Source organism: Dipodomys merriami, unplaced genomic scaffold (genome assembly GCF_024711535.1).
Source record: "Dipodomys merriami isolate MVZ:Mamm:240054 unplaced genomic scaffold, mDipMer1.0.p SCAF_934, whole genome shotgun sequence".
In the NCBI taxonomy this organism is placed as follows: Eukaryota; Metazoa; Chordata; class Mammalia; order Rodentia; family Heteromyidae; genus Dipodomys; species Dipodomys merriami.
Genome location: NW_027206551.1, coordinates 267706 through 287059, shown reverse-complemented (window position 1 = coordinate 287059; position 19354 = coordinate 267706). Strand labels below are relative to the sequence as shown.

The following is a 19354-nucleotide window of genomic DNA, read 5'->3' as shown; positions in this document are numbered from 1 at the left end:
AATAAATAAAAAAGGACTTAAAGATGTGTGATGGAATGAGGCTGATGTGTAACTTTTTATGGAACCTACAAGGAGACAAAATTTGGAGCAAAATGATATCTATTCATGACTAATCAAGGATGCAAAGCAAATGCCAAATTCCTCTTCTCAAAAACTTGCAAATGTCGGCCGGGTTGGTGGCTCAGTGGTAGGATGCTTGCCTGGCATGCATGAGACCTTGGGTTCTATTTCTCAGCACCACATAAGCTGAAAAAGCCAGAGGTGGAGCTATGGCTCAAGTGGTAGAACACTAACCTTGAGCTTAAGAGGTGAGGGACAGCGCCCAGGCCCAGAGTTCAGGCCTCATGAATGGCCATAAAAACAAAACAAAACAAAACAAAAAAACTAAACTAAACTTCCAAACATATCTTTTCTCATAATTGAGGAGAGGCTTCTTTTACAGGAATTCTTATCTAGCTCAAGGTGATCAGAACTTCAGTAGAATTTTCCTGTTGAGATGTAATGTGCCTAACTGTACTGAAGCTAATCATGGCTAGGAAAGTATGGACTGATACATTTGTTGTATTTTTCTTCATAAATATATAATATCCTCAGGTATTATATGAAACATATTTCATAATAAACAATATATTATACATTATATATAATATATTAAATATACTATAATATAACATATATATTAACAGACTTCCTAATTTTAGAGTTAGGAATAAGCAACATATTAAAAGACAAATGCTTGAATCTCTGAGTAATTTCTCTACCACAGGACAATTCCAAGTTTCATTCTTATTACCCAAAGAGCAACCTAGGGAAGCAATGCCCATGGAGGTGGTTCCCTGGATTTTGGAAACTGTTATTGCATATATATATATATATATATATATATATATATATATATATATATATATATATATATATATATATATGTGTGTGTGTGTGTGTGTATATGTATATGTATATATGAAATATTGTTTTATACTAGTGAATATATCTGAAACTATAATAACAGATAAATAAGTGAGCACCTATGTGCACACACACTCAATCACTTTCAAATATAGGAATTTCTTTTCTATGCTGCTATTCACCTACAGAGAGAGTACATGAGTTGCCATTGAATTGTCCTGGAAGTTCTTTATCTGGCTACTCTAGCTTCACATCCTTTGTTCTGTAAGTAGCCAGATGATATGTGTTCAACATACTTATTACAGGCTTAAGTATCCACCCTGACACACAGAGAAACTTGGATTTCAGAAATGCCACAAATAAGTGGGAGGTACACAGTACTTTTCAAAATTGAAAAGATTATATATTTATTAGAAAGCTCGTAAGAAAAAATATTCAATGTAGGATGAAACACTTCCGAAACTATAGTTTAAATTAAGTATAACCGGGTGGAGGTAGCTCATGCCTGTAACATTTGCTAATCTGGAGGCTGGAATATGAGGATCACAGTTCAAAGCCAGGTTGAGAAAAGTCCCCGCGGGACACTTATCACAAATTAATCATTGAAAACTAAAATTGATTCTGTGCCTCGAAGTTGTAGAGAGCTAACCTTGAGCAAAAGTCATCAGAAGCAGTGCCCAGGCTCTGAGTTCAAATTCTGTAATAGATAAGAAATAAAATAAAAAATAAATTACATATATTTTTTTTACCAACTCTGTAAAAGGAAAATAGGATATGATACATGGCAACATAAGACTTCAAGTTACAAAGTTCCAGGGCATTTCCTCACTATTGATAACTAGGAGTAATCCATATAAAAAAAAAAGATGAACGATTTATACCAAATTTCAAAATATGTTATACAAAGTAAATGCTATAAACATGCTTTCCGCAGTCTAGTAACATCATATTGTGTAAAGAATCTGATTAACTGATTCATGAAAACCAATACTATGCAGTTAAAAAATCCTATATCTCAGGTGTCAACTTAGCACAATACTTTGAAGCTATGATGTCTGTTTTGTATATTATCCACCCCTATCCATCCCACAATGGCAGAAAGCTCTTCTTGAGAAAGTCCAGAGACCTATCTACTGTGAGTGCCCAATGTAGACCTGTTCCCATTCTCTATTATTTGGGCATGTGATGGACTGAATATCTGATAACTTGGAAAAGGCACAATTTGGGACTGGCTTCCAGTAATGATATTTTAGTTCTCTGAAAAAAAGGAAATTGAAGACAGAGGGAAAATTTACCAGATCCCTGAAAGATTTCTATCATTGTGCTAAAACTGTACCCTCCTACTGACACTTGAACAAATGTCAGTAATTGTCACACCAACCACATGTCCAAAAAATAACTTTCCAAATATTGACCGGTTTTTACTTTGGTAAATCAAGACACAATATTGTGGCCGTGTTTTACTTAAACTATTAGCTATGTTTGGCCCAGGGATAATTGACCTTACAAATTTCTTAAATTTTAGGTCATCACATACTCACTTCGTAGCCCTTAAACATTAAAAATACCTATCCATATAAGTCTGCATTACATATTTATTACTGTTTTTCTTCATTTGTCATGTTTTACATATTTGGCTATCCCAGGGCTTAGTTCTGTAATGTTCATTCTCATGGTTGTTATCACTGAATACATGTAATTATTTCTGTTTTTTCTCTCCAACTCTGCTTTTTTCTTTAATTCAAGTCCTTAATAGCATCCTGTTTACTATTCTCTCCCCTTCTTTGTAGAAAGGTTCTCACTATGAAGGGTCAAGTGGTCTGGACATTTCAAGCCTTGTCTCAGTGACAGAAATGATGGGATTAGGGACATGTTCTCTCATGACTGGCTTTTAGGAAGCTCACAATAAAGCAATACCAATATACATAAATAAACTTTTGTGAATGATGTGTATTCACTTCCTCAACTGCCAAAATTAAATTCATATATCAAAACATCAAATTACTTACATTATAATATATGCGGTTCAACTGGCATCACTAACACCTCCATAAATCAAATGCAAACTAAAAGCTCTACTTCAAAAACCAACTTCAAAGGCAGTGTTGGAAATACAAGAAGATAAACAACAAATCTAAAGTAGTGAGATCTTTAACCCAGGCAATGAGCAATGATAGCTGAAATTTTAACCAGGCTTGAAAAGTTCGGTTGACCACTAACTATGTGATTAGCGTTGCAGAGTTGACCTTGGGATCAAGATTGGAGGTAAAATTCAAAGGCAGCTAAGGTTGCCGCAGTATTGTAGCTCGATACAGTGTGACCCTCCCTGATAATGGTAAAGCATAGAGTAGAAGCTAAGTCAGTAAAATGTATAGGAAGGATTCTCCACTGAGAATAATAGCAGGGGGGTGATCATCACTCTTGCTTTGAAAATGTTCAGCCCATCATTCTACTTTAAGCTCTAGCATAATTCTGATATAAAGACAATTATGACACAACAATGTGCCATTAGTGCTGAGCAGTGTGGGTGTATATTACGCTAACATATGTAAAATCCTTAGAGGTATGGAATGGCCTGACCCTCACACTTCGTTCTATGTTGTTGAGTTTCATGGAGAAATGTTCATAATTAGGGAATTCACACTCATCTAAATCTGATTCAGTCAACTGAGATAAGACATTAGGGTCATTACTCCAGTGACGTGGTTTTGTAACCTATGAAAAAATTAACATTATTTCACAATGTATATATTTTTCTGAAAATTTATGCAATATCAAGTACAAAATATACAAAAAGACAATTATCCATCTCTTTATATTATTAAAAATAAAGATACTTCTGAATTGTACTTTCTTGCTAGAAAATCACAGGATGACTGCTGATGTTTGCTATCTTTCGAGGTGCTCCTATACACTTCTGAATCTTGTTCAAGGAGGTGTTTTTCCATAGTTTGTTTTGAGGTGATCAGAATATCAATACTGTAACTAACAACAACCATGGAACAGCAAAGATGATGGGATACCTGGCCAAAAATCTGAGAAATCACAGGAAGTGATAGGAAAGAAGACACCAGAGGACCCACAGCCTCATTGCCAGCTTCTGGATCCCAAAATCCTGCTTAACATGCTTTATATTCAGTCTACTACAGGGGTGGGAGGTGGTCAGTGCGTACAGGTATGTCCACAAACTAAGGCATCAATCTAGCTTGTGGTTACAACTATTAACTTGAGGTATTGTTTGTATACATAATGATAAATCCCTTTTTGTTAGAGAGCCGAAGGGAGCAATAGTCATTACAACCATAGCACAGACATCCATCTTGTCTCCAAAGTCTTAATCTTTTAGTGTCCAACAACTCTAACTTAAATACTCTTGAGGTAATAACTCATACCCTTGTCTTCCCTTGACTGTTTGACCTTCCCAGAGCACCGTTCTCAGCTTTTTGATTGCTGTTTGAGATGGCTTCCCAATCTATCCTTTCCAGGTCTAACAGTTTGACTGTAGATTCCATCACAAGTACTGTTACAGTCAATAGTCAGGAACCTGAAACATGAGAATTAGGAGTTGAAGAAAGCCTGGTCTAAACTGCAGAATCTTGTCTCCAAAGAAAAGAAATTCTATAAATATTAATCTACTATGAAACATACAATACATTAAATTTATATAATGGAACAAATAGATCATTGTTAATGGAAATAAAATTTTGGCAGAAGTTTTAAACACATACATATGTATATATATTTAAACTTGGAGAAATAAAATTTCAAGTGGTATTATATGCAAGTTTCAGTCTACCTGCCACCTACCTATTTACTGACATGCTTATTTCTGATTAGTCTTCACAAAACACTGTTTTCTTACATAAGTACCAAAAAAATTGCAAAACAAAAAGTACAAAAAGTGCAGTATCAAAATACAAGTGTAGTTTAATCCCTACCAAAATAATTTGGAGAAAACATGCATTAAGTTAATGGCATTGAGTATTTCTCAAGAAGGAGAGTCTAGAAGAATGTGTATATTTTGTAAATTGTGTGTGTGTTTGTGTGTGTGTGTGTGTGTGAATGTGTGTGAGTTTTCCATAAGTAAATAATAGAGTCAGAAGTAGACATATTATTCTTGCTTAGTCTTTTTGCTCAAAACTGACACTCTATTACTTGAGCCACATCTCCACTTCTGGATTTTTTTTTTTTTTTTTTTTTTTGCCGGTTGTGGACCTGAACTCTGGGCCTAGGCGCTGTCCCTCAGCTCTTCAGCTCAAGGAGAGCACTCGACCGCTTGAGCCCACAACACCACTTCCGGCTTTTTCTGTTTATGTGGTGCTGAGGAATCGAACCCAGGGCCTCATGCTTGCAAGGCAAGCACTCTACCACTGAGCCACCTTCCCAGCCCTGGATTTTGGTTTCTTAATGGGAGAAATATCTCACAATTTTCTGCATGGGCTGTTTTAAACCAGGATCCTCAGTTTTTGACCTCTAAAGTAGCTAGGTTTTAAAACATGAGCCACTGGTGGACAGCACTATGATAACTTTTTGCATGTTTGAATACATTTTAAAGTAAGACATATATGTTACTTGTGAGAATGATGAAATAGTAATTAATGTTTAACAGAATTTAAAGCATACATAACTGAGAATGGCAAGTAGTTGAGAATTGTATGGAATAAATCAAAATTACCTCTGATAGTTTTCATCCGGTGCACATTAATGATTGCATTGTTGGACCCTAAGGCCATCAGATAGCTGAGCTCCAGCTGGCTGCTATGCTCATTAGGCCTGCTAGTGCTTTTCACAAAAATGTGATGTTGTTGGATGACAAGGTTCATTTTCAAGATCAGAACCTGAAATATTTCTAATGATCTAGAAGCGGCAACATACCAGGACAAGAAATGTGATTAACAGTGATTAACAGCAAAAACCATCCAATCCAAGGAAGACAGAATAACTTTCTATATCTGAAAAGAGTATCACAAAGAATCGTGGACTGAATATGATGGTCAATGTCTGTAATCTCTGAATTTGGGAGGCTGATTTAGGAGTAGGCTTGGGACCAGTCTAAATTTTAGGCCAACAGAAGGACACATAGTAAAATGCTATCTTAAAACAACAACAACAAAAGACTCAATGACTGGGAATGTAGTAGAGTGCTAGGGTAGCATGCATGAAGCACTTGATTTGATTCCTCAGTATGACATAAACAGAAAAACTGGAAGTGGTGTTGTGGGTCAATTGGTAATGTGCTAGCCTTGAGCAAAAAATGCTCAGAGAGAGTGCCTAGGCCCTGATTTCAAGCACCAGGGCTAATGAATTCTTTATACTCAATAGAAAATTGTGCTGTTGTACATTCATAATAAACTTTGTTAGGAAAAAGTAAAATAAATTAATGAAATATTATCTGGAATTGGACAGGACATAGTGAGATCCGAAAATGATTGCTGCCGATGGTTCCTTGATACAACTTATGTTACAGATACACTTGCCATATTGTGAATTTTTAAGAATACAATCGTGGGTTTTTTTCTTTTTCAAAATAATTGTACTGCCAGGTGCTAGTGGCTCACACCTGTAATCCTAGCTACTAAGGAGGCTGAGCTTGAAGGTCTCTTTTCAAAGCTAGCACTGGTGGGAAAGTCTGTGAGACCCTTATCTCCAACAAGGGTGAGAAAATGTGAACTGGCACTTTTGCAAGTCTTGAGCTGAAGAACTGAGGGACAATGCCCAGGCCTAGTGTTCAAGTCCCACAACCGACAAAAAAAATACTAGTAATAATAGTAATTATGTAATTACTATTAAGGTGTTATGTATAAGGGCTACCAATTCATAATTTTTTCCTTTGCTAAAATAAACACATATCCATATACATTACCAACAGTCAGGATTTGGCCATCTACTTTCCTGCTGATCTCTGGGTGTAGAGGCAATGTGTAATACAAAACAATACAAATCAGTTCTGACTATAAATAATTTTTCTCTACACATCTTAAAAATCAATGCTGACAACATGAAATAAAAAATCCCTAAGTTTAAAACATTCTTCTAAACAAGTTAGAGAAATCCTGGTAAGAATAATTTCAGAGAGCTTGAACTCAGGGCCTGGGGTCTGTCTCTGAGGTTTATTACTCAAGGCTAGTGCTGCCACTTTGAGCCACAGTGCCGCTTCCAGTTTTCTTGTGGTTAATTGAACAGAAACGACTCACCAGCTTCCCTCTCCAAATTGGCTTTGAACTAGGATCTAGAGATCTCTGCCCTCTGTGTAGCTAGGAATATAGGCATGAGTTCCTGGCGCCTGGTTAGAATAATAGCTTACCTGAGACAGAGGCCAGTTAATATTAAATGTCAATCATGTTTAACTTTGTAAAATAAAGTTAACTGAAATGCCTTCCACTAGAAATAAGGAATCAAATGTATAGGTGGGTTACAAAGTTCTTACCAGAAGCTACATATTTTCCTTTTTTTTTCTTCCAAAATTGTGTGGTTTCCGAATCATACCTTATCTTTCCTTGCGATTTCTTTAGTTTATTTCATACATGCCCACAGCTTCTTCAACTATCATTTATTTATGTGAAGAGCTTTCAAATACCTATTTTCAGTACAAACTCCTTGTATGCATCTTTCATTCATATATTCAACTGTCATAAAAACTTGAGAAACAGTATTCATCTCTTTTCATTACTGGATATTATTAATGAGTAAGTAAAATTTAGGAAAATAAAGAATACCATCAATAAATATAACATGATTTTAATAGTACTGTTAAACATAAATATAACGTTGCTATTTTCTGAGCAATTTAATAAAAACCTCAAAGAAAGAAATAAACTTATTTGAGTGCAGATATTGTGGTTTAAACTCTGATATTGTGGTTAAACCTTACCTTCTCACTTAAGCTTTTTCCCTAACTGGTGGTGCTCTATACTTGAACCACAACTCCCTTCCAAATTTTTGTGGGGGATTATATACAGATAAGAAGCTTGTGGAATAAAAATCATTTATGTCCCTATCTTGGGGTTCATTTCACTTAACAGCATCTTATATGATTATATGGTACCCTGTATTAGTTACTTCAAGTAAGGAAAACCATGGGACCTATGGATATTTTGGCCTGGCTTATTTCACTTACTATATTTTTTTCACATCTTTCCAATTCCTAACAAATGGGATGATGTAATTCTTTCTGATGCAGGAATAGTATCATATATATATATATATATGTATATATATATATATATGTATACATACATATGTATGTATATACATACAGATATATACATACACATATATATGTGTACGTATATATGTATATGCATATATATACAAGAAAGTGTGGCACATATATATGTATATATACACACATAGGTATATATGTATATATTCCATACATATGTATATAAGTATATATCCATTCATCCACTGAGGTGCGTCTGAGTCCATTTGATATCTTAGCTATTGTAAATAATTCTGCAATATATATAGTTGTGCTGGTAGCTTAGTATGTTCTAATTTTTGATCATTTGGTAAATGCCCAAAAGTGAGATTGCTGGGTGAGCTCTAAGTGGAGTCTTGGAAAAAATTATATTAACTGAAATAAGTCAGACCCAAAAAATCATAGGTCCTATGGTTTCCCTTATTTGCAATAAGTAGTATATATCTGCGACAAGAATAAAAGTTCAAAAAGTATGTACATATGACCAGATAAGATATTCTTAAGCAAATTGAACTACAAGATAGGGATTTATAATATAACATCTGATTTTTTTGTTTCATTGTATGTTCCTCCACCATGGTATAACCCCTGTTTTCTCTGTATTCGGTGTCAGTGCCCTGTATCTTGTATACACAATTCTCTAGCTTTGGGAGGGGAAGGGAAAAAACAAATTGTTTAAATAGGGATACAGGCTGACCCATTGTAGCAATGAGATACACAATGCACTATGTTGAAAAAGGAACTTTGCAATTTAGGCAGGGAAGAGGGGAAGGTGGGAGTGGAGGAGTAATTGTGCAGGTGGGAAGGAAGGAAGGGTAGGGGAAAACAAAGGAGGAGGTAGCAAGGCTTAATAGAAAATTACTCATTACCTTGCTCATGTAACTATAACCCCTCTATATTTTGTTTTTAAATAAAAACCTCTTTGAAAAAAAGGTGTCATGTACACCTAGTATAGTTGCCTACATCTGTAAACCCAGCTGATCAGGAAGCAGAAATGAGGCCAGGCCAGAGAAAAAACTGCCAAGTCATCCATCTCAACAAATGAGCTGGCCATAGTGGTTCACATCTGCAATCCTAGCTAATTGTGTGGGAGACATAAGAAGCAATCTAAGATCATTCAGTCAATCTAAGATCAGACCCTGGCAAAAAGTTCAAAACTTCAAGTCAATAAAATGAACTAGAAGTATGCCAAAAGTAATTGAGCTGCTTGTTGCTATAAAAATAAAGTCCTATCTAGAAAGCAGAGAACATCTGAATAGAACCCTAGTAATACTCCTCTCTTCCACCAAAAAGCCTAAATAACTTTTTCTCATTTGAACATCTAATTTCAAGGCCACTGAAAGATTAGAGATGGTGATATTCTCTTTAAAATTATGTATTCAAAGGAGACAAAGTTATTTAGGCTTTGAAATAATTGACTAAGAATTAAAATGCATGTGATTTTTGTTAGCTCCATAATTCTCAAAAATATAAAATATATTCAAGTATTTAATATATACCCATATGTGTACAAATATCCATGTATGTATGTATATACATGTATGTGCATATATGTATATATACATACACGTGGTTCATCTCTTTTCTGTGTAGCAAATGGTACAAATGAAACTGTGCAATCACTACTCAAAGGCATGAATAAACAAAGAGAATGAGCATAGAACTCATATTTAGGAATCTATGGCTAGCGGATAGCACTGACAATCTTTTACATCAGTTTGCATGTGTCACTTACTGCAGTACAGGGACAGTATGACAACAATGGGATACCAGGCAGAAGAAAGGAGAAATGAAAGATACAAATAGTACAATACTCTTTCTGATGGGTAAGTAGGATTTCCTCTGTGTGTGTGTGTGTGTGTGTGTGTGTGTGTGTGTGTGTGTGTGTGTGTGTGTGTGTGTGTGTGTGTGTGTGTGTGTGTGTGTATTACATTTTCTTGAATCATTTCTCTCTTGAGGGGTATCTGGGCTGATTCAGTAAGCATGGTTGTGCTGAAATATTTACTATATCCTGGTTTGTAATCTTTCAAGTAAATGCCTAGGAGTAGAGTTGCTGGATCATATGTAAGTGGCTAGTCAAAACAGAGGTGAAGGGGGAAAAGGTACAAGAATGACCAGGAGAAAATGGGGGAAGTGCACAGAGTAATCGAGTAAATATCCTACAAAATTAAGAGTGAAGGAAGAGGTGCATAGAGGAAGGATGTGAATGTTGAAAGGGTTGGCATTGATCAACGTATATTGTACGCAGAAACTGCCTTGTTTAATAATACCTTTGCTACTTAAAATAATAATTAAAAAATCATGTCCCTAAAATATTATGCAATTAGAAGCCAACCATAAGAATCTGCTCAGATTACCTCTAGGGTCTATAAATCTGTTTTGGTTAGTATAATTTTTAGAACAACACTAATGATACATATCATCTAAAGAAAATTTAATGATTTCCAGCTATTTAAGATAATCATTTTTGGAGATATAGCTCAAGTGGCAACTTGTTACCTAGTGAGCAATGCTTTCAGATATTGAATTCAATGTTGATCTTGAACAAAAGTAAAAACAATTAATAAAAGTCAGGCACTTTCCATGGCACTTGTAGCTCATTAGTTTAATCCTACCTTTAATAATAAGGCAGAGATTTGGGAATCTCAGTTCAATGTCAGCTTGGATAGGAAAATCTGTGAGACTCTCATCTCCAATTCACTTCCAAAGAAAGATGGAAGTGGAATCATGGCTCAAGTGGTAGAATGCTAGCCTACAGCATAATGTTCAGGGATAGAACCCAAGCCTTGACTTCTAGCCTTAGAAAAGTGCATAAACATACACAAAGGAAGTAAGTCACTCAAGTTCTCAACCTTCCATTTCCATAATCCTAACTCTAATCCTGGTCAGAACCCCGAGAGTAACCTTGATGATAATAGTAACCCAATCCTAAAATTAATGGAAAATATATCCTAAGAGATATTCATGGTCTTTGAAATGCTTTATTTGCACTTTGCACCAAATCCTACAGATTCCCTAAACTGGACTCTGAAATCGTTCCCTATTATGAATATTAACCTCAAATCTTCAACTCATGAAAACTATCATAGTTTCCACTGATCTTAACTTTTACTGAACTCCTATATCTCTAAAAAGAAGTTGCAGGTTTACTTAAATGATACTCTACTTCCTAACCCTAACTATATATCTAAACCTTACTAGAAACCTAACTCTAAATTTAACCCTATTGAACCCTGAACAGGAAAATTAGGAAAACTCTGTAGTTTTTGTTAAATTTCACACTTATTTTACTTGAAAATGTTAGCAGAAAACTGTTTTACCTTAAAGCTTACCCTTCCCTAACCCTAAGTCTAACCTGAACTAGAACAGTAACCCTAACCATAGTACTAATAGCCTTTGGATTCTAAAAGCCATACAAATACATTAGATTTATTCATCCTAACTTTGATTCAACTAATCTCTCTAAAAATAGTTTGTAGTTTTACTCATTATCTTGCGATTTTTGTAACCCTAACCTTAACTGGAATATTGAGGCTAACCCTCACACTAACCATATCCTAATCTTAATATAATTAGCAGGTTCATATTTCACATTCATCCTAATTCTAACATGACTTGTTATTCAAAGATAGTTTCAGTTTTACACTAAATTTATCATTGCCCTAATGCTAACACTAACCACAGCTGCAACTGAAACCTAACTTTCACCCTAATGATAGTCCAATTCTAATGTTTAAGAAAAATAGTTTAGTTTTAATCAGTTTGCACCCTGGAAATGAGTTTCAGATTGCCTTGATTCCCACAAATTTTCTGACTCTTCCTCTGAAGTTATCTTGTTCCCTAACATGAACCATTATAAAATAACTTGCCCTCAAATTCTATTATCAGGAAAAATACTGTAGTATCCATTGATCCTACATTTTCCTGAACCCCTGTAGCCTAAAACATTTTCGGATTTACTTACCATCTAGTCCATTACTTAACGCTCTTAACCTAAACTGGATGGAAATGTCTCATTTATTCATTAAAAAATGATCACTAAGAAATAAATATAATGAAAATACTTTAGTTTCATCTCAGTCTACTTAAAATAGATTGGTTGCTATTATCATCAAGGTTACTACAGTCTCAATTTGGTACCAAAATATTTGTGTTCAGGAATATCACTCATTTTTAGAAAATGACTATTCAAACAAAGCTTATATTATATTTGAAATTTAAAAAATGAAAAGGATACCCAGATTAATGACCTTACTGAGACATTCAGAGATTAGAAAAATGTAGAAATATCCTCATTTATGTTGGTCAAACATGGAAGAGAGGATAGGGCAAGCCCAAAGCCACATACCAATGGCAGAGATACTTAACAAAGTCCCATGAAGTTGAAATCAGTCTTAAAAGGGAGATTTTGGCATAAAGGAAGTAGGGCATAAGAATGGAGATAGAAATGGTGGACTAATACAGTCATATAACTCAATATAAATAAGTGAGAATATAAGTAGGAGACTGGAAGGGATATGTGGGGTTCGGGTAAAGGAAGTAAGAAAAATGGAAAGGTTGACAATTATCCAGATGCATTGTACATTGAAATGCACATATTCTCTATTCAACACTGACATGATGAAGCAAAACCCCTTTGGACAATTATCTAAAAATTAATTTTTTTTTGAAATTTTAATGTTAATGGACCAGATGCATAAAACTTTAGAGATAAATAAGAGGATAGCATTCACATATTGTTGAGGCTTGTGCTCCTTTCAATATACAAAAATTAGTGTGACAAGTCTACTCCGAATGTAAATTGTGTTTTGCCAATTCTTCTTGCCAGTTGCTTAAAATATAGAGAACCAATTTCCAATATCCCTACACTTCCAATAAAAAAAATCTTATAGACCTTTGGGTTTTTCACTTGTTTCTAAATATCTTAATGTAATGTATTGGAACTAATTTCATTCCACATTTAAATTTAACTTTTAGATCACTAAATTCTTTTAAAATCATTTCACTCCATCACAGGTATGGACAGATAACTGATGTGGGCAGAATTAGAACTATTCAGAAGGTTGTAAATAGATGCTTACCTAGTTTTCTCCCTTCTGGAGCATAGAATATAGATTGTCTTAATTGGAAAAAGTTTGCCTTCCCAGGTTTTCTGCATATGAACATTACATCAACATTTGGTTATTAGAGGATTATTCAAGATTAGCTAAATGTTGATTGATAATGACTGAGCTTGACAGAAAGGTGAGAGAAAACAATCTACACTTCAATGAGGTTCTGACTTGTGTTTCACAAAGGGTTATGAAAGCTCTCCATTAGAAATCTAGCAGCTGTGCTTCTAAAAAGTCCTTGCGTGGTTAGACTTTCTGATGTCTCAATTCAAGTACTTCTCCTTGGAGTTCCATACTATTCAAGATGCTGTATTAGATCCTTTGAGCAGACAGCCCTTGGTGATGAAATTTGAGCTTTTCAAAATTGCTCTCCCAATTCCATCCACAAAATGCAGACAAAAAGACAAAAAAAATTGAAAAAAATTGTATCTGTTGATAGTGCATATACTTTTATTTTCCATTACAAACATAAAATGTAGTAAAATGTTTCATAGCAATTACTCTGGACTAGGTTATGGACACATTCTAATGTAAATAATATACTGTGTTCAAGTAAAAAGTTTGAGGATCCAACATTTTAATATGCCTGTGGTCCTAAAACCAATACCTTACTGATATTGACTGATAAATACAACTTCCCATAAGTACAGAAGTTTTCCTTGTATCTTTTTAATATATATTATTATTGTAAAGACACTGTACACAGGGGTTACAGTTACATAAGGAAGGAAGTGAGTACATTTCTTATTGAGCATTATTACCCAATCCTTTGTTTTTCCCCTACCATACCTTCCCTTCACATCACCCAAATCCTCCCTCCAACCCCCCTCTGACAGTATATACTCTGATAGGATATTCTCCTGCTCGTTTGGTTGTTGAGAGTCTACAAGAGCAAGCATTCCATGGGGAGCAGGGTGACACCATACGGCCTTTACTTACTGAGATTTCCAAATGACTTCCTATCACTATTACTGCATTTTGCAAGTAGAATCTCATGTCTTAAAACGTACCAGTTTTAAGAGATAAGAGGAGTGGTAAAAGAACTCTGAGAGACAAATACATCTTCAACATATTTGGTTCCAAGAATTCCGTCTAAGGCATATTCAACAACTAATGAAACTTATGTTGACTGTAACTATGTGTCTTTCTCCATGTGTGCATGTATACATGGGTATATGTATGTGTGTATTTGTGAGCATAGTAACATACATGTGTACACATATAAGGGCACATACATATATGCATATATAAACAAATGTAAATATATAAATATATTTGCATATATATATCAAGCGTTCAGTGATTTAATGTATAGTTCCTAACACATTGTCATTCTCACAAAGTGTACATGATAAACTGCTCTGAGGATCTGTGCTCTATGACGGGTATCCTTTGTACTCACTTCCCCACTATCATGTTTTTCAGTCTACTTTCCATAGAATAGTTTTGTTTTCATTACATGTAGTTACTCACTGATACTCAAAGGAAAAGGTTGTTTGTAAAAGGAAACGTACTTTTAGATCACAGGTTGAAAGTATCTTATCTATCCCAATTATTCCTATGACATAAAATTTATAATAGTAATAAAATTGAAAAGGAATTCCTAGATCTGTTGTTTTACCATTTAGAATGGCAAATAATAATATCACATCACAGTTGTAACTCTTCAATAAGGCAAAGTAACTGATTGTCCATATCATGTTCCCACAAACCAGTGGATCCTGAAGGATAATAGTAGACCACCAGAAATTCTAAGCAGCAGACATGAAGCATGAAAGAGAAAGTGAGGAAATGATAAAGAGTATAAGAGAGAGAAAAATATCATAATAGTGAAAGTGCATAACAGATAAATAAGAGCTGTATGAGAATATTCATATGCCTATCTTTTGACACTACATGTACAATTGAAGGTATTTGTTGCATAATAACCAATCAACATAAAATATAAAGCGTTTCATGGAGGTCGGAGGAAGATGGTAGAGGAGAACCTGGAGGCTAAACAAGCTCTCACATACAAAGCAGTTTTAGTGTTCCAGTGAACAGTACTAGCCTAGACAATCACACCAAGTGTGCCAACACTGTACACAGAGTTTGACTAGAGAGGGAAGATCCAGGCAAGAAGAAAGATCTGAGCACTTGCCAGTAGCCACGGTTGTGGCAGCATCTGTGGCACCCATAGCCACCATATCTACAACAGAGTGTCCAGGACAAAGGCGCCATATGCAGTGGGTGAGCGGATTCTACTCAACACCAACAAGAACTGAAAAGGAGCAGATAAATTCATCCTGCAGATCACAGACCAGAGATAACCAGGAACAAAGACTCCTGCCTGAGTAGAATCCTGACATTCTCACTCCTCATGGAGCAGAGGAGGGAAGGCTGCCCCTCCCCCTCCCACCAGACATCATCTTTGATACTGAGAAAGGCCAGGCTGAGCAACTAGCTCCAAGTCAGGCCTTGGAAGAAAACAAAAGAGTCATTTAGCAGGTCACAGGTATCTGACCTGACCTTCCAGGCTCAGATCCACCCAGGAGAAAGTCACCTAGCCCAAGCAGAGAAAGTTCTGCCCCCCAGAGGAGTGACTATCTTCACTGGGTTAACAGAACCAGAGGCTGCCCCTACCTACAGCAGCCTAGACAATCAATTGAAATTCAATAAACATAAACCTTGAGAATGGCTGCAGGCTGGGGTCTGGGAGTGTCTCAGGAGCTAGCCCCTCAGGGAAAAGCTACTGTTTGCTGAAACACCTCAACCCTACCCCGAACATAGCCTCATCACAGCATCTCCAAACTAGAGGAAACAGCCATCTTTCTCTTTCGTGATACTCAAAGCAGATCTCCCTCCCACTGAACCAGACTGAAGGAGGATCACAAAATCCTGGATAAAGCAGAGCATTTTATTGACTGCTCAAACAAACTGATGTAAGAAATCAATCAGGCCACAAGAAAACCAAACACCATAAGCAGACCAGAGACTCCACGAAGAGACTGGTTACAGACACAGGGGAGATACAGGATCTTCCCATTCCTCACACACCCCCGAAAATTAAACAACTCTTTTTGGTACCATTTTTTTAAATTTTAAATTGTTTTCTATTAATCGTTTTTTTCTTCTTCTCCTAATTTTTATTTTAGGTGTGTGTGTGTGTGTGTGTGTGTGTGTGTGTGTGTGTGTGTGTGTGTGTGCACGCGTGTGTGTGTGTGTGTGTGTGTGTGCTTTTTAAAAAAAATTGCTATTGACATTTTGGTCCTTTTTAAATTGTTTTAACTTTTTTTGATTCTTTTCATTTTTTTGTCTTTCTTTTTTTTGAGTGACTTAATTGCTGTTTTGCCTCATCCCCAGATAAATACCCTTTATCGTTTATTAGAACTTATCCCCCATTGTGTACATAATTAATCCAGAAATGTATTACTTAATTCACAAACTTTTAGGCTTAACTGTTTAATAGCAGTATTATATCTTTATACCATATAATTTTCAAGTAAATATTTTAAGAATTTTTATTTTTTAGTTTTTCATGTCTCCTTTCTATCATCCCCTCCTGTCATCCTATCCTTTTCTTCTCTCAATATCACTTCTTTAAAGTTACATAATTTTTAAATGTTTCACTTTTTAAATTTAAATTTTTGTTATTCGATTTTTGATTATCTTCTTTTTAATTTCTCTCCAATCATTCTGTCCAATCCCTTTCCCTTTCTGAGATTAGGACTTGGTTAAATTTACTTTAACTTCTCCACATTTTTCTAATCCTATTTTTCCACACATTTCTCCCTGAACATAATAATTTCTGATTTGAAAAATTCATCTTTGCTCTTCTTAGCCCATTAATGCATAGTTTTTTTGATGTTGAATAGATTGTATCTGTTACACTAGGTTCTATCTGCAGCCATTTTGACTTTGCAACTACAGGACTTTGGTTGATGCTTGCCTTAAAATAGTGTTTTAGCAAAAAAATTGGTGTCACTTTCATATCAAGTGTGCAGAACAAGCCGGAAAACACGAGAAAAATGGCAAGTCTGGGTATCTCAACTCCCATTCATGATAATCCAGTGACAGAACAGTTAATGAATAATCCGGAGGAGAGTTCCTGCAAAGCACTACAAACACTACTGGTAAACGTGGTGAATGAAAAGAATGAAAGCTTTCAAAGGACTCAGTTTGAACGTGATAGGGAGAGACAGAGGAGGCAAACCAAACATTAGTACAGGAATTTCGTGACTGTGAGGAAACTATTCAAAGACTGATACAGTAATTGTGTGAACAGGTTGAGAACTGTCAAAGAGAAATAAAGGAATTGCGTGAGCAGGCTGAGAACAGTCAAAGAGAAAGAAAGGAATTGTGTGAGCAGGCAGAGAACAGATGAAGAGAGACACAGGAATTGCGTGAGCAGACTGAGAACAGTCAAAGTGAATTACAGGAATTGCATGAACGTGAGGAAGATAATCAAAGCATAACACAGGAATTGTGACATCGGGATGAGAATAGACAAAGATCAATAGAGGCATTCATGGAATCCATAAACAGACAGCTGAAAGAATTCAGGGCGACCACACAGGGAATGCTGAATGGAGCCCCGACAGCATGAATGGGAGTCCAAGTAATCCATAACCAATCAACTAAGTGATTTGAGAACACCAAATTAAGGAAGTAAAGAAGTTCATAGAAGATCTAAAACAAGGCTACACAAAGAATTTGAAGCCATCAAGGCCGACCAATTAGAAGGAAAATAAATAAACCAAGTAAAAAGACAACAGTAGGTTAGAGCATGCAGAAGATCGAATCTTGGAGATTGAAGACAGCCTAGGTATTATAAAGAAAGAACATACAACTATCCAAGACAAATCCAAGAAATATGATAGATCTATTCAACATTTGGAATACACAATGAGAAGGCCTACTCTGAGGACAAATGGTGTAGAGGAGCCCGTAGAGACAGAAGTTAATTGTCGAGTAAATTTTTTTAACAGGATCCTAGCAGAGAACTTCCCAAACACACAAAAAGATAGGCCTATTCAGATACAAGATGCTTGTAGAACCCCAAATAGACCAGACCAGAACAGCACTTCACATTGTCACATTATAATCCACACAGGACCAATTTAGATCAAGAATAAGTTCTTAAAAATGTCAAGGAGAAAAGATCAATCATCTATAAAGGAAAACCAATTAGAATCACCTCATATTTTTCAGCATAGATAAGTAAAGCAAGAAGAGCCTGGTAGGCTGTATGCCATGCCCTGAAGACAAACAATTTTCAACCAAGAATAATGTACCCAACTAAACTCTCCTTCATAACTGAAGGTAAAATAAAAACCTTCCATAGCAAAGAAAAACTGAAAAATATAGCTCCACCAAACCAGCCCTATAAAAAATACTTAAAGATGACCTACACACAGAAAACCAACAACACCACAATAATGGCTAAGAAACCACACCCAAAATGAGAATCCAAGAACCATACGAAAAACCAAGTTTCCACAGCCCCCAAGGAGGTGGATAGCATGGCAGGAGCTACCAAACACCTCTCAGTCCTACCTCTCAACATTAACAGACTTAAAGCTCCAATTTAGAGAAATAGACTGTCTAGTTGGATTAAAAAGCAAGATAATTCTATCTCCTGCTTTCAGGAGGCACACTTTACCTATAAAAGCAAACACATTTTGTTAATGAAAGGATGGAATAAAATCTACGAAGCAAACGGCTGCCATAAACAGGAAGGAGTTGCAATAATAATATCAGATAAAATATGCCTCGAATTAAAATTAAAGAGATAAAGAAGGTCGCTACATATGACTTATGGGTTCTCTACTTCAGGAGGATATTACAATTCTAAATATGGAATTGCCAAACAATAGAGCACCAAAATTTATCCAAGAGACACTATTTTCCCTTAGATCTCACATAGATCCAACAACATTAATTGTTGAGGATCTTAACACACCACTATCCCCACTATATAGATCAAATCAGCAAAAAAAATCAACAGGGCAACCACAGATTTAAACAACTGCATAGAGCAAAGAGATTTAACAGATATCTACTGAATATTTCACCCAGTAGCAACCGAAAACTCGTTTTACTCTGCAGTTCATGGATCATTTTCCAAAAGAGATCACATTTTAGGTCACAAAACAAA

At 35.6% G+C, this 19354-nt stretch overlaps 1 long non-coding RNA gene across 1 annotated transcript in view; it reads right to left on the bottom strand.

Moving 5' to 3' along the window:
• Nucleotides 1–1330: 1330 nt before the first annotated feature.
• The window catches only part of LOC138821737 (uncharacterized), a 40803-nt gene continuing 22779 nt past the window's right edge, over nucleotides 1331–19354 (bottom strand). The window contains exons 2-3 of the long non-coding RNA XR_011370206.1: nucleotides 4299–4450; nucleotides 1331–1603 (exon numbers count right to left, since the gene is read on the bottom strand). This is a non-coding gene — a long non-coding RNA (uncharacterized lncRNA). The remainder of the gene's footprint in view (nucleotides 1604–4298; nucleotides 4451–19354) is intronic.